Source organism: Kogia breviceps, chromosome 3 (genome assembly GCF_026419965.1).
Source record: "Kogia breviceps isolate mKogBre1 chromosome 3, mKogBre1 haplotype 1, whole genome shotgun sequence".
Classification (NCBI taxonomy): domain Eukaryota; kingdom Metazoa; phylum Chordata; class Mammalia; order Artiodactyla; family Physeteridae; genus Kogia; species Kogia breviceps.
In genome coordinates, this window is record NC_081312.1 from 77,478,861 (window position 1) to 77,495,984 (window position 17,124).

Consider the following 17,124-nt stretch of genomic DNA (forward strand, 5'->3'; position numbering starts at 1 on the left):
GATAATGGTTTATGATTCAGGCTGTAGATAATTTACTCATTGTTTATACCATACCTGTCATTGTAGTCATTCTGAAAGAAAAGCACCTATTTGTAACTCCTATTTTTTCTAAGGAGTGGGTGGTATATGCATGTAAAATGTAGGATCTGCCCAGGGAAGAAAAGGGGATGTTTATAATCATGAAATCATGGTTATTATGATTATCATGCAATCTGCCCTTAGTATTTCTTAAGTTATAACAGATTGCTTTTCATTCAGAATTTCATATTCAATGTGATAATCTTAATTTGGGGTCTAAGTGACTATTTCTACAGCATTTTACATTTAACAAAAAAGTATTTATAAGCTGTTTCATGTGAAAGGGGGAATATTTTGCTTAAAGAGTTATGGACTATAATTTACGCATATTTTATTCATGCTAACATTCTTTTGTAGAAAGTCTCTTTACGTCTGGGACCTTACTTTTTCTTGGCTTAAACTGGACTTGAAATTAGTATTTGGTTAATAAACTGTCATTAAGGATTACTAAAGTGGTTCTTTGTCACAGATGGACTCAAAATAGTCCTCGTGTCATGGTTTACGTCTTGTCTCTAGTGGCGAAGTGTCAAGATGCTATCCTGAATCAGATCTTTATTCCCTCAATAGAATCTTCTCAACTTTGGAACATGGTTCTGCTTACTCCTAAAAGATTAGGAAGTCACAGACAGAGGGACAGAGAAAGATAACAGAAGGTTATTTGTAAAATGATGGAATGTATTTGTTAATTTTTTCAGTTGTCCTGGGGACTTACCATGTCATATTGGGACAATTACTTCATCTGCTCATCAAGATGCTGGTGCATTTACAGGACCCCCTTGGTATGTTTCAAGCAGATGCTTGATTTGCAGCACTTTTGAAGAATGGACTGGATGGGTTGTTGTTGTTGTTAGCAGCAGTTGTGCCAGTTGTAACCGAGCATACTTTAGTCATCGGTCTGTTATCATATACTTTTTTTTTTTTTTGTGGTACGCGGGCCTCTCACTGTTGTGGCCTCTCCCATTGCGGAGCGCAGGCTCCGGACGCACAGGCTCAGCGGCCATGGCTCACAGGCCCAGCCGCTCTGCGGCACGTGGGATCTTCCCGGACCGGGGCACGAACCCGTGTCCCCTGCATCGGCAGGCGGACTCTCAACCACTGCGCCACCAGGGAAGCCCTCATATACTTTTTATTCATTTCGCTAGTAGTTTAATGCCTTATGTTCCTATTTGTTCTGAGTAAATTTCCCTTCTCAGATATGTGAAGATTAGACTGATCTGCTTCACTGTGTATTTAGGGACACCGTGTTTCCCATTTATCACCTGCTGCTAACCTTCAGCAGTAGAATTAAATTGACATTTGTTAAAGGGTGTTTTGATCTATCTTTGAAAAGGGTAGAAAAGAGTAATTAGTCACAGTAATGGCTCCCCCCTCCCCATTTTGTGTGCAATTTTAGGTTGCTTGCTGAAACGGATTCTAATTTTGTAATGGTGGTAGAGAATTCTTGCTTTAGTTTCATGGTTTGTTTAAACAATTAAAAATCTGATGAATCCTTGAAGCATGTGTAAATTCAGCAGCCTTGAAAACTAGCCTCCTTTTTTTTTTTTTTTTTTTGCTTGCCCACAAGGCTGGCACCAGCACCCGTCCTGCAGCGTTTTTTCCCTTGACCCAGAGGTTGGCCCTAGTCCTGTCTGTTGAAAGAGTGTCTACAGCTATGTGGTGGGGACAGCTTGCTTGAAATCATCGCTCAAGATAGGAAGTCAGGACATTGGCAGTATGACTTTAACTTTCCTGGGTGACTAAGTTTAGCATTTCAGTGCCTCAGTGACTAACAGTCAACATAAAGACCTGGGAGGTAATGAAATGAGTGTGGGAGGGCAGAATGCATCAAAGAGCAGGTAAGACTCGGGTGCTAAGACTGATAAAACATGTATGCTTTATATGCTGGGCATAATTGATTATTCTGGGTCGGGCATCCCATTCTGCACATCCATGGTCCTAAAGCTCCACCAAGAGCGTGTTTTCTCTCTCCCCGCAATCAGCTGCTTCTTGGAGAGTGCTCTACCCGTTTTACTGTTCCTCATCATTCAGCTTCAAACTCCTGTACTGTCTATTAGTCCTCAAAATGCATTCTTCAGTCTAGGCTTGCCGGCCGCGTCACTCCCTACCTCGGATTCTCTCATGGCCACCTTTGCTGCCACCCTTACAGCCCTGCCCGCCTCGGTTGGTCTCCTGCTTTCACCTTGCTGGCCTCACTTCTGTCAAATTTGGGAACACCTCTCTTAGGTTTCTTTCATTACATGAGTTGTAAGACTACAGAGCTTTCCAGTTTTCTCACGCAGAGACTCACCTTTGAATTGACAGTGCTTGGTAAACAGTTTGTTCTTGTCTTTGTTGCAGTGGTTTATCATGAGTTTCATGGAATGTTTTTTTTTTTTTAAAGTAGCACCAGCGCATTATCGAATGGAGAGGACTTCCATTTTGACTAAGTATTGAAGACAACCACATCTTTAGCTTTCAACTTGACTCGTTTGATGGTTGGGAGACTTTGGCATGGATTAGCTCCTGCCTTGATACAATTTCAGACCTTGATTCCACTCCACTACCCACAGACTTCATCACCAGGTCTGGAAGGACACGCAGGGACGTTTGTGTGTATAGGGATTGCTGAAAGCTATCCCTGTACCAAGACGCTCAGCACGACGGAAGTGACTGCAAACCACATGCACCCATCCCACTAAATCCCAACTGTGTCTCCAATTCACATTCCCTTTATCCAAATCCCTCAAAGGCCCAGGGCCACACCAAAGCTGCCCCACGCAAGGGAAAGTATGAAATCAGAGCAGAAAGAAAGAGTGCTCTTAACAGATTGCGGATAAATCTCGCAAATTCTACGAAAACATCCGACTGCATGAATATGTTCCTAGGCTTCCCAGGGCCTTGGAAGGAGCCTGTGCGAGTGAGAAGCCCCAAAGTATAACCTTCATTAGGTTTCTTGTAAACTGCCTCTGGCCATTCTTCATCTCCTATGGTAGAGAAAGGTCTGAGTGTCCTATCTGATTATGGTTGGAGCACTGCCTTTTAGAGTGTTTTTTATATATATATATATATATATAGTTGGCGCTAGAGAACTCATTGAAGTGAATTAGCTGCCGGTATACACAGCATTATTGGTAATAATGGTGGGCATTTAGTTAGCACTTGCCACCTGCTAGGCTCTGTCAGGAGCCCTTAACATATTATCTCATTTAATCCTTAGGACAACACTACGAGTTAGGTGCCATTATAATTCTCAATTTAAAGAGGAGAAATCTGAGGCACGGAGACTTTAAATAACCTGCCACCACCACCAATCAGTAGTAGAGCTGGGATTAAAGCTCAGGCTGTCCAGTCCGAGTCCTTCACCTACTGCACTGCGTCTCAATCCTGGTAGAGCTGCCATAATCCTGACCTAAAGTAGAAGGTCAGTTTCTTCTTGTCTTTGTTGCAGTGGAACAAAGGAAACCTTCCAGTGTACTTAGATGGATGTGTTCTGTTTTTCCTATTGTAAGAAGGCTGAGAGAAAGATTCATAAAGAGAAAGATTCATAGAAGAGAGGCTACAATAAAAGAAGTGATAAATAGCATTCCTAAGAAAATAAGAGTTCAGACTGTTTAGCCGGGGAGAGGGCAGTTATTCAAAAGCTACTTAATTTTACTGTGTTTTCTGAAGAAGTTCTTCTTTTCACATTTTTATGTTTATAGTCAATATGTGCTTTATAGATACATATAGGTGACATATTTCTCCCACCCCCCCATCTTAAAAGCTGTTTTTAAACTGATGATACAAATGAAAATGGTGTCTTGCAAAAACAGCACATACAGGGTTGCTATAAAAACTATTGTCCAATATCTTCATTTGCTGAAAAGGAATAATTAAAAGGAAATAGGTTAAGTAATGTAGAAGGAGTCTGATGAAACCTAAGAAACACTTTCTTAATGATGATATTAGACACTGCACCAAAAAGAGGTATAGAATGTCAGTTTCTCAAGGTATATAAATATGACTAAGAGCTTTCCATTTCCAGTATGCTAAGGGTTGAATTCTAGCTATGGTTTGGAAAACTTTCCTGTCACTTAAGAGAGATTTAGCACATAAACTAACTTTGCTATGGCACCTTTTTAGATAACAATCTCTTTTATTGTATACCTCATTCACTGCAGTCTTACTACTTTATAGTATTTGGCTCTCACCTGTGCTTATGTGCAGGAATCACTTTTAAGTATCTCATACATTTAACAACCGCTAACCTACAACCCTATCTTAGAAGCCCTGCCTTATGGTTCCGATGGCCAGCAGTACCTCTGCAGTGCTGCCACTGTAGTGACTGTAGCATAAGAGAAATTAATGGCGGTAGAATCCTCCCACTCTTCTTTTACCCATCCCTTCAACCCAAGTGTCATAGATAGACATCAAAGACTTCCTCCTTTGTCAGTTTTATTATACCTTAGTCCCGTTGGGATCACGTGAGCAGCCCTGGTTTTGCCTTAAAGGAAGGTATCAGAAGGGAGATATGAAGGCAGCTTTCTCTCCATCCACTCTCAGCACTGATCGTTTATCCTTCTGGGACTTTGTAAAAATTATATTGTTAGGTGGGATGGAGTGGTACTTTTTTTGGTAATTGTTGTAGGGAATCATCAGGGGGAAGGTCCAAGGGGCTTGTGTGAAGTCATCACTGAGTTGCTTTATAAACCAGAAGATATGTAAAAGTTAACACAGTTGACTTCGAGTTTAATGAAGGATGAGTTTTCAATTCTAATTTTGACATGAACAATTAAATATGTTTTTTAAAACAAGGTTTTTATACCATAGGGGTGTTTGTGATAAGGAGTTTAAAGAAGACATTTAATCACAGTTATATAATTTATGTTGCAAACATAACTTACAGCTTTTAAAATATAGAATTACATATTTTCTGTATTTAATTCAGAGCAGAAACAAATTGTTTCAATTATTTCTTGCCTACCTCCTTCTTCGAACAATGCCAATAATTCTGGATCCATGATAACAGTGGAATGTTCAACAAGAGAAGCAGGCGTGTGTTCTGAATGCTTACACCTGTATAACTTTAATGTTTCAAAATGCTTTGAAAAATTCCAGGAGCATGTTCATTAAAATAATAGAAGACAATCAAAGTAAAATATTTAAAATGATGTGCTGTGAAAAACATAGTATGAGGTATGATTTAATGTAGTGGCAGATTCCCAGGAGATCTATCAGACTCTGCTGACTGGATCCTGGACAGTGCAGATGTAAAACGTTTCCATCATTGCAGAAAGTTCTTCTGGACAGCGCTGCTCTTGAGAGTTGTGTTAAATCTAACAGCCTCTCACTGACTACCTAATAACCACGTACAGGTCTCTAGGGGTTTGAAAATGACCTCATCTTTTACTTTATGTAGAGCTGGCCCTCTGATCCGAACTCTTTTACCTGTTCTGCGCTCCTCTCAAAATTTGTGTCATACTTCCATGATCATTTTTAAACTTTTCTGCATATTCACTCAGCTGTTTTCCCCCAAGTAGAAGCACCCTTTGCTTCACCTCTTTCCATTTGTCTAAATCCTACCTTATTTCAACTTTTTTTAGGCTCCGTATGTGCTGCAGCTTTGTTACTTTTGAGAGGACAGGGGCCAGACTGTACCCCCAGTCCTCTGCGTTCAGTAAGTGGTTGGTGGAGATGAAGATACTCTGCATAACAGGTACACAGAGTACCACCTGAGGCCCAAATCTGGCCCATTGCCGGCTTTTGTAAATAAAGTTTTATTGGAACACAGCCACGCTCATTTATTTGCTTATTGCCTAAGAGTGCTTTTGCACTGTAACAGTGAGGTAGTAGTTGCAGCAGAGATTAGGTAACCCATAAAGCCTAAAATATTTACTATTTGTCCCTTTGCCAAAAAAGTTTGCTGATCTTCGCTCCACATTTGTGCGTTTGTAACATCACAGGCTCTTACAGTGTGGTTGGTAGTAGTCACAGAATATCACTTTGTATGCCTAGGTGAAGTAACTGTGGTTACTCTTCATTAATGCATCTGCTTGACTGTTATTGTAAGGTTACATATAATGATCATTAACATTATGGGAGTTAAACACATATTTCAGGGATAGAATGAATTCCCAAGTACTCATTTCTTCAACTGGTAAAACAATGTTTGACTAAATCTTACATTACTAATTCTTTTTTTCTGCCTAACAAGGATGTTTCATTGAACTGGAACAAAAGCATGGTAATTACGAAGCTTATATCCCCTTCTTTTCAGCATATCCCTTTTTAATGGAGTTTGCCTTAATCTTGTAAAAAACTTGCTAATTATTGTATAAAATTTGTATCCGTAAAATATGTGTTCTTAGGTTAACTCAGAAAGTGTAAGATTTATTTTAAATTGATATTTATTAAACATATATATGATACTGATGAGAATACCCATAAAGCAGATGTAAATTTAACATTCATTCATTCACTCATTGATTCCTAACAAAACTTTGAACTTTGTACAGGGAATTGGGAATGTCCAATGGGACATTGGGTTATGGTCACAGGACAAGAAAAGAGGAGGAACATTTAAGTATTGAAAGTAAAGCAGAAAACAACATTTCGTGAAATAAGCTGTTCAGAAGAGAAGGCCTCTGGGATAACACAGAGGATTCGATTGTCAAATCAGATTCACAAGAATCAGATCTTACCTCCCATTAGGCTTTACTAATAATGTTTTAAGGGTACAGGTGGTCCTGAGGCACAGCAAAGCATGATGAGGACCAGGACTGCCCCCCCACCCCCCCACCCCCCAACCCCCCCCCACCCCGGCCAGCGACTCCCCAGGTCCTCTCTGGCTGTATGAGGATCCCCTGATCTGCATTTAAGGTACCACATCTCTAAGCAACGCCTGTGGTGTGTTAGTACACTGTTTCCATTGGGAAGCAAGCATTTCTGTTTTGTACTCTGATGGTGACAAAACTTATGTGACATATTTTCCAAGGGAGTATACTCCATAAATTCAAAGATTCCAGATTTGTTAACCATAAGTGATCCTAGACAGATTAGGTATATCCTGCTAAAATGATTCCATACATAAGGACTCTGTTGCTAATAAACATCATTAGATTTTTTTTTTTGTTAAGAGCTCTGACAGTAGTTGCTTACAAGAAGACCTGACCAGGTTAACTGCCCTCTTTCTTTGCTAGGGCATTTCCACACCCCAGTCCCTCCCAGCCCTCAAAGGGAGAAGATGACTTATAGGCTTGCTGCTAGCCATTTCTTCCCAGTCTCTCTCCCTAGCCTTTCCCTCCTCCCTCCCTGCCGCCCCTGCTCACATACAAACACTTGTGCTGTGGAAGCTGATAACAGACCTGAAAGAGGAGGCCGGATGATAAAGCGATGTCAGGCAGCGTGTGCCCTGAGGTCTTTTGTTCTTTTTTCTTAACACTTATGGAAATTTGTGGATGTGCTTACATCTTGAGTATGATTCTTGTACCTGTATTTTCAGGATAGGAAGACAAATGAATCTTTCTCTCAGTCCTCACTATGTCATTGCTTTCTCACCATTTCTGCTGCCACTCTGCGGGCTGTAGTTTCAGTATCTTCTCCCACCATTTTTAGGAGATGCAATCTGGTCCCAACTTACCTTTCCAACTCTGTTGGTTTCCATTTTCCTAAAGAACCCTCCTGGCCAACGAGAGGGAACCACTTCTACCACCAACATGGTTCCCTCACGCCTGTGACTTCTGGTAAGTTCCTTCTGCCACGAATGCCCCTTCTCACTGCAGCCTGTCTGAGTTCCATTCCTCTCAATTCCAGATGACATCTCACCTGTCCTGCCAAACTGTTTCTGACTCTCAGTTTACAGCAGGCTCTCTTCTGAAATACTAATTGTCACTCTTTGTGTCTGTCGCCTGGAACGTGACTGTTTTCCTCCCTAATTAGTTTGCAAGCTCCTGAAGGATGGGCACTGTTTTATGTGCATTAGGTATATAGGTGCTGTGCTTCAGAGGTTAGTCTGTGTCTATTAGGAGTTGCTCCATGGGCTGAGAGTATTTGAATAATAATAGTAATAACTTGTGGGCAGGGCCATATTTTTCAAGTTGGTGAGATACTTGTTTTCTTTGTTTTTCCATGTTTTGTGTTTGTTTTTGAAAATCAGACCTGTCAGTCCTGCATGAGGACTGCACTACAGAGGCAGCAGGGTGGTAGGAGTGGAGGACTCTGTAGCCATTACAAATCCCAGGGCCACCAGGATTGCTTGTGTCTGACCTTGAGCGAGTCATATAATCTTCTCTTCCTGAGTTTCCCCATCTGTAAAATGGGGCGATAATCGTACTTACCGCATGTGGTAGCTGTGAAAGTTACCTGAGTAATGTGCGGAGAGTGTAGAACAGTGTCTGGCATGCAGGGGAGCTGCTGCTGCTTTTTGGTTTTTTTTGTCATTGTTGAGATACGAAATGTAAGAGCCAACAGTTTTCTTTAAATGTCCTAAAATAAGTCAATTGTTCATTGGTGGTTAAGAGGTCGTCAAGTTACTTGCAGAAACTGGTTATGCCTTCAAGAGATTCTGACCACACTTGAAGATGAATTCTGATGCCAGAGGAATTCGTGCTACTTAAACATAAGAAACTTCTCAGGGCACACTGATATCCAAAGCCACATTTTCTGTAATGGAGATCCTGTCTGACTGGACAAGTTTACCCTTCATTAAGCTGTGAGAGCCCCGGAGGCTTAATGAGGTGGCAAAAAGGAGAGTGCTGATGCTAGCCTATTTCTTGAAATGATAACTAACAGCTTCAAAAGAAGTATATGTACAAAGTAAGATGCTGTAGGGTTTTTTTTTTTTTAATTTGAAAAAAGAGCTGGTGTAGAGAGTGATAAATAGGAGAAGGAAATCGACATGTGGAAGTGGAATCCATATTCACTAAGACAAGGAAAACTGGTAAGGAGTGGGGGCTGTCTCAGAGCTTATAAAACGTAGTTGTCGTTCTCTAAGCTTTTAGGTATTCAGTAATAACTTTATAAGGGCAGAACGTGGTAAGGAGGGTGACAGAAGAAGATAGGGGCTCTCAGATCAGCTAACTCAGTGAGATTCTTCTGATTAGTCTTTCAAGAGCCAGATTTTAAGACTATGACTGTTAAGAACAGGGGTGGCTATTAAATAGTGAGGTGGAATGTTACTTTGATATACTTATCAACTGAATACAGATTTAAATGATTAAAAGTAAAATACCATTTCCTATCAAATCATTGAATATAAATGAGACGATAATGTTCACTATTGATGAAGGTATAGTGTGAGAGGCATTCTGGTTACGTAGTTATTGGCAATGTAATTGATAGAACTGTTAGTTAAAGTATTATATTAATGTGTTTCTAGGTATAAGAAGTTCTCCCTTTTAATAACTTTACTATTCTGACTCTATCATTAAGAAATAGAGTATCAGATAGAGATTTATGCATAAGAAAGTTAATTGAATCATCATTTATGATGAAAAAATGGGAAACCATCTAAATTTCTACCAATATTGCAATGGTTAAATTGTTTGATAACTATAAAAGGGAACATTATACAGCCACTAAATTTGAGCTGTAGAAGAATATGTGGTAACTTTGAACACATTTGTGATTTAATATTGATTTTAAATGGTGTACTTAGAATGTGTACAGTTTATATAAAATTATAAACATGGAGCATAACTGGATGAAAATACAGTGAAGGGTTATCTCAGTATGGTGGAATAACAGGTAATTTTAGTTTTCTGTATATACTTTATTGAAATTAAAGAACGCTTGTTTTTACTTTTATTATTAGAAAAAATGTTATTAAAAAATGAATGGTTGTACTCTACTGTGGCCTGAGCACCCCCATCATAGGGCTCTCTAATGGCACATGTCAGTGTAAGCTAATAAACGCACTGTTTCACCAGCAATAAGTATACCCTGGCACAAAACAGGTGCCCTATAAATGTTTCTTGATTTGAAATTAATCTCTAGGTAGGTTGGACCTGATTACTTTGCCTCTGCCTGTTGGCAGCCTAAAGGAGTGAGAATCTTAATTGTAGACAGTGTCACTTTTTTTAAAAACTGAAATTCAGTGGAAGGAATTTGGTCACAACAAGTGGTTGAAGCTAGACTTTGTAGAAAAGCATTAAAAATTATCAAGGGCAGGGCTTTCCTGGTGGTGCAGTGGTTGAGAGTCCGCCTGCTGATGCAGGGGACACGGGTTTGTGCCCTGGTCCGGGATGATCCCACATGCCGCAGAGTGGCTGGGCCCGTGAGCCATGGCTGCTGAGCCTGTGCTCCGCAACGGGAGAGGCCACAACAGTGAGAGGCCCGCGTACCGCAAAAAAAAAAGAAGAAAAATTATCAAGGCAAATAAAAAGTTAGCTATTGAAAATTGAAAAAATGAGGAAGTATATTTAGAAAATTAATCATCAAACACTTATTGACTGTCTTTTATGTACTTGCCCCTGTGCTAGAGATCCAAAGAGGAATCAGATGTGGCCCTTGCCCTCAAGCTCACAGTCTACTGGTGAGGTAGACATACACACAATGAGTCGTTAGGAAACCATGTGGTACGTCCAGTAGCAGAAAGTCCAGGCTGTTACAGCGAGCAGTAGAGGGGTGCTCATGCAGGCTGGAGCGGACAAAAGGAACTCTTTCTGGAAGGCGATGATGAAGGTTGACGATGGTTGCTCTTAAAATGCATAGGAGTGAGCTGGATGAAAGAGAAAAGGGGGCGGTCATTCCAGAGAGAAGGAACAGCAAAAAGCAAAAGCCAGGGCATGGAGGCAATGCACATCCCAGTATATTGCAGAGTGGAGGGGTGTGTGTACCCCCCTACTGGCATATAAGGAGGCAGTAGGTCGTGGTTAGGGGTCAGGCTGATGAGGAAGGCAGGGGGCAGGTACCAGTACCCTCTTTGGAGTCCTGAAGGTCTTAGATTTGTCTTCTGCGTAGTAGTTATTCAGGGGTTTTAAGCGGAGTCACAATGAGATTTGAAAATTAGGAAGACTCTCTGGTGGCATATATGGCATGGTTTAGAGGTACAAGACTAAAGGCAGGAAGAGCACCCAGTTAATGGTCTTTGCAGGAGTGGACCTAGAACATGAGGGGAACAGGACCGGGAGAAGGGCAAAAACCAATAGGACAATTGATGAAACAGGAAAGAAAAATCTAGTATGTATGTTATAATACCAGTTTGTTAAAATTTGTTTCTGCATCCATAGGTATACAGAAACAAGACACACAGAAGATAACTGTAAGGACCTTATAAAGACTGTAATATCATTCATGTTAATAGTGACTCTTTTTAGGTACTAGGAATTCAGGAGCCAATGCCTTTTTTCATTTTTTTTTCCCTCAAGTATTTTGCTTTGAACATGGATTACTTTTGTAATCAGAAAAGAAAAAAGGCATGTCCTTTTATTTAAAAAAAAATTTTTTAACGTCTTTATTGGAGTATAATTGCTTTACAGTGGTGTGTTAGTTTCTGCTTTATAACAAAGTGAATCAGTTATACATATACACATGTTCCCATATCTCTTCCCTCTCGGGTCTCCCTCCCACCCCTCTAGGTGGTCACAAAGCACCAAGCTGATCTCCCTGTGCTATGCGGCTGCTTCCCACTAGCTATCTATTTTACGAAAAGGTGAGAGAGTGGCATGGACATATATAGGCATGTCCTTTTAAAAGTCGTAGGAGAAAGATTAAAGACTGGATTATGATACCCATCAGATTTAGGGATGAGACTGCTGTAAAAGGAATACCCTAAGTACTGACAAGAAAATAATAGGACCAAGTGAAATAAGCCAGTCACAAAGAGACACATACCCACATGACCACCTATATGAGCAATCAAACCCGATAGAGGGAGTAAGTAGAAATGGTTGTGGGAGTGGGGTGAGGCGGAAGTGAGGAGTTGTTTAATGGGTGTAGAGTTTTAGTTTTGCAAGACGAGAAAGTTCTGGAGATTGGTTGCAGAACTATAGGAACATAATTAACACTACTGAGCTGTAAATTTAAAAATGGTTAAGACGGTAAATTTTATGTGTATTTTACCACAATTTAAAAAAAATGTAGGACAAATCCTCATGTCATAGTTAATCTCTAGTGCACTGTTGCCTAGAGAAGCAGGTAAGTCATGAATCCAAGGTTAGGGTTTTGCTGGACCAGCGTAGAAGGGAATAAGGAGTGCTGATGAGAGCAAACACACGTGGTCAATTAATTCTGGGGTAGGGGATGGACAGGGAAGAAGTAAGAGGTTAAGAAGGGCTCTTAAAGAGCATGCATATTGAGAAGATGCCAAAGAGACAGGAGATTGTAATCCGAGAATAGGAATTGGAAGTTTAAATGTATTCTGTGGAAGGATACTTACATTCATTATAAATCCAGTTCTCCTGTTAGATGGGAAGCTCCTTAGAGGTTGCTTGGAATTGTTCTTATTTGTGCTTTGTAATAGTTGAGGGAATGAGACAAAATATGTAAATGTGCTCAGTAAAATGATCGGTTGAAGAATGTGTATATATTGAGTCTCCCATATTTGGAAGGAGCATCCCACACATAGAACATGCCTTTTGCTTGCCTATCTTTTCCTTCTGTGGTCTTATTCTGAGCCACAGATCGCTGAGGTGTTCGCCAAGTAGGGCTCAGCATTCATATGGTCCATTCCCATACCCTTTTTGTTTTCTGCCTAAGGGCACTTGATAGTCCACTGACATTTGGGAACAATTTTATGGATGTTAACACCACCCTGTAGATTAAGATTTAGTTGCTTTTGGGTAGGACCTGAGCATTTCTACCTTAAACAAGCTCCTTGGATGATTCTGAAATACACGAAAGTTACACACCTACTTTTTGAGAAACACCAATTTTGTCTTTCTAATGTTAGAATTACGTTACTGTATTTGCCTTTGGTATATAATATGACCATTACCCAATGTTTTCAGACATTATTGAAGTTTGGAGTAGAATCTGGAATTTATTTTCTTCTTTCTCAGAAAATTTGTCAGCTAGATACTAATACGGATCTTTTTCTTAAAAACACAAACAAAAGCAGAGGCATGTGCTATTCATGTTTGATGAGAAGTCAACAGCATTAACCTCCATTAAAAAAAGGTAGGTCAGTTTTCTCCACATTGAGGAAATTCTATTTAGTCATTTGAAACCATATAATTTATAAGAAAAAGTTTAATTATAAAAAAAGCATGCTTTAATTTTTTTTTTTTCGGTACGCGGGCCTCTCACTGTTGTGGCCTCTCCCGTTGCGGAGCACAGGTTCCAGACGCGCAGGCTCAGTGGCCATGGCTCACGGGCCCAGCCGCTCCGTGGCATGTGGGAATCTTCCTGGACCGGGGCACGAACCCGTGTCCCCTGCATCGGCAGGCGGACTCTCAACCACTGCGCCACCAGGGAAGCCCAGCATGCTTTAATTTAAAAGACTGGGAAGTGATAACATGCTTCATTAGATTTTATAAAGTGCTCAGTTTTTCTTTGAATTTTCTTTGAATTTGTGTTGTCTAAATTATTTAATAAGCAAGATTTAGGAGAAGGTTGCTAGATTTATAACATCAGTTTGATTTTGAAAGTACATAGTGGGAGCTAAATTAGCTTAAATTTTATGGTCATTTAAAGGAAGCTTCAAGAAGTTTTTAAAAGTTGATTAATCGTTTCCAGACCTGCCAATCGTTTCTGCTTTGCTTTTCTTAGATACATATAAGAATCTGCTTTTACATAAGAAAGCCTAAAGTGAAATATCTTATTTCTGGTTTTGTTGCATAATTTTATTATAGAATAAAACAGGTACAGAAGACTGCACAAAATAAATTTATAGCTTAAGCACAAGACAAATACCTTTGTGATCACCACCTGGGTCAAGAAATATCGTTCGAACTTTTTGGCCAACCCAATAAAACTTCGTACCCCAGGGGTCCTCCTTACACCACAGCCCCATCATAGCCCAGTCCTTCCCTCTGTTTGTAACCACCATCCTGGTTTGTAGCAATGACTTCCTGTGTTTTCAAAAAGTTTTATTACCCAATGTAGCTCTAGACACTACAGTTTATTTTAGCTCATTAAAAAAAAAATTGATCTGCTTAAAAAAAAATCTCTTAATGGATAGCAGCGCTGTTCAGTAATGGGAGCCTCGTATGCAATTTAAAAATTTTTAGTAGCCACATTATAAAAAGTAGAAAGAAACAAATGCAATTAAGGTTAATATATTTTTTAAAGTTAGATATATCCAAAATATTATCATTTCAACATTTAATCAATGTAAAAATTACTGAGATATTACACACACACACACCACACATATATATTTTGATGGGAGAGTACTAAACGTTTGGAATCTGATGTGTGTTTTATACTTAAAGCACACCTCAGATTATCTTGGATTTTGCCATTTGGAAGCCCCTTTTAGCTGGCTGCTGTATGCTTGTGACATGCCCCATCATTTTGGGGGGTACTTCTTTTCTGTCATTCAAGATGTTTCAAACTCATCTTGTACCTGCCCAGTCCCAATCCTGGAATCGGCCACTTATCTCAGGGGCCCTGGTTCCTTTCAGTGCTGATGGTTCTAAAGACCAAGATACGGTGCTACATGTGTACATTGCTCCTGGGGTGCCTTTGCTAGGTGATCAGAGGTAGGGAGAATACGAATATATATATGCATATGCACAGGAATACACACACACATATGAATGAATATATCTCTACATATACTTTTTTTAAACATCTTTATTAGAGTATAACTGCTTTACAATGGTGTGTTAGTTTCTGCTTTATAACAAAGTGAATCAGTTATACATATATGTCCCCATATCTCCTCCCTCTTGCGTCTCCCTCCCTCCCGCCCTATTCCACCCCTCTAGGTGGTCACAAAGCACGGAGCTAATCTCCCTGTGCTATGCAGCTGCTTCCCACTAGCTATCTATTTTAAGTTGGGTAGTGTGTATATGTCCACGCCAGTCTCTCACTTCGTCCCAGCTTACCCTTCCCCCTCCCCGTATACTCAAGTCCATTCTCTTACATACACTTTTTTATTTTCTTTTGTAGTCATGAATTCATACCAGTACTTCCAATTCTAATCTATCCCCACAAGATTCCTTCTTGCCTTTCCCTTCATATTTGTATGTTCCTTCTTTCACAGTGAGAACTCTGGCACTCAGCAGTATCAACCCATTTACTTATTTGCTCAATCTTACAATTCATCTAGCATACCAGTATAATTTCCAAACCGCTTCTCTCATTTTCACTGCAAAACCCCAAACCTCTAGAAAGAGATGGGGATTTATTTGCTGTTTTACCCCACAATTAAGAGTATACAGTCTATATATACTACCAAATATAAGATAGATAGCTAGTGGGAAGCAGCCTCATAGCAGAGGGAGATCAGCTCGGTGCTTTGTGACCACCTAGAGGGGTGGGATAGGGAGGGTGGGAGGGAGATGCAAGAGGGAGGGGATGTGGGCATATCTGTATACGTATAGCTATTCACTTTGTTATAAAGCAGAAACTAACACACCATTGTAAAGCATTTATACTCCAACAAAGATGTTAAAAAAAAAAAGTATACAGTCAAGTATGATGTTTATAAATTTCTTGTTTGATTTTTTTTTTTTTTTTGACCAAGTCGTGTGGCATGAGGGATCTTAGTTCCCTGGCAAGGGATCCAACCCATGCCCTCTGCATTGGGAGCATGGAATCTTAAGCACTGGACCACCAGGGAAGTCCCAAATTTCTTTCTTTCTTTTTTTTAAAAATAAATATCTTGAGCTAGTTATTTCTCCCTTCCCTTCTCCTTCAGCATGGTTATGATATTCATTTGAAATACAAAGGAGTATTTTTTTATTTCCTGTTTTAGGTGTTTCTTCTCGTACCCGACCATACTGGTTCAGTTGTACGTATAACATTGCTAAGCTTCCAAAGGTTAAGACTTTACAAGGTACATCCAGAGAAGTATCACTCCCTTCTATATCTCTTCCACCCTGCTTCCCCCACCCCTTGTGGATAACTTCCATCATAGTTTTTCAGTTTATCCTTCTTATGTTTCATTTTATATGGATGGGCATATATATGCTTTCTTCATTTCCCCTTCCTTCTCACACACTGTGTCCATAATAGGCACATTGAAGAGACCGAAAGTAGATACGTGTTTGCCTAGGGCTAGAGAGTCTGGGGGTAAATAAGGAGTGACTGCTGGTTCTTCCAGCAGTGAGGAACCAACAGTGGTTCTTCCTGGGATGACGAAAATGTTCTAAAATCATGGTAGTGGTTGCACAACTCTAAAGGTATAATAGCCATTGTGCACTTTAAATGGGTGAGTTGTATGGCAATGTGAGTTATATCTCAATAAAGATGTTATTTTTTTTTCAAAGTAACAAGGCATATGGATTCTTTTTGCACTTTGCTTATTTTATATTCAACTGTATTTCCTGGAAATTACTTCACGTCCGTCAGTTCATAGAGATCTTTGCTTTGCTTTTTTAACTAGCTGCTTAGTACTCTGTTGTGTGTATATAAAATAGTTTATTCAGCTATTCTCCTGTTCTTGGACATTTAGGTTGTTTTTAATCTTTTTCAGTTATAAATGGTCCTGCAATGAATAATCATGTGTAAATACATCCTCACTGTTGAGGGTTATCTTCAAGGTACATTCCTCGAAGTGGGATTACAGGATCAAAGGGAAAATGCATATGCAGTTATAAGATAATACCAGTTCTCCTCCATTCTGCATTCCCACAATGCAAAATGTGTCTCTCTCCCCATAATTTGCCAACAAAGTTTATTTCCAACTTTGTCAGTACGATGGCTGGAAAATAGGATCTTATTATGGTTCACATTTGCACTTCTTTTATCGTGGGTCAAGCTGAATGTCTTTTCATATTTTAAGGGCCATTTTTATATCTTTTTATGAATTGTCTTTTCCTGTTTTTCTGTAGGATTTTTATTCATGTTCTTCATTTTAAAAAGCTCTTTGTTGTAAATCAACTATATGCTTCAATAAAATTAAAAAAAGTAAAAGCTCTTTGTGTATTAGAGGTATTAACTCTTTATCCCTGTAGTATGTTGCAAATGTTTTCTCCCAGT

General features: G+C 39.7%; 1 protein-coding gene across 1 annotated transcript in view; it reads left to right on the top strand.

The window, feature by feature from the left end:
* Window positions 1-17,124, top strand: part of AVEN (apoptosis and caspase activation inhibitor) — a 197,617-nt gene that overhangs the window by 112,673 nt on the left and 67,820 nt on the right. The gene's annotated exons all lie outside the window — the stretch shown is intronic.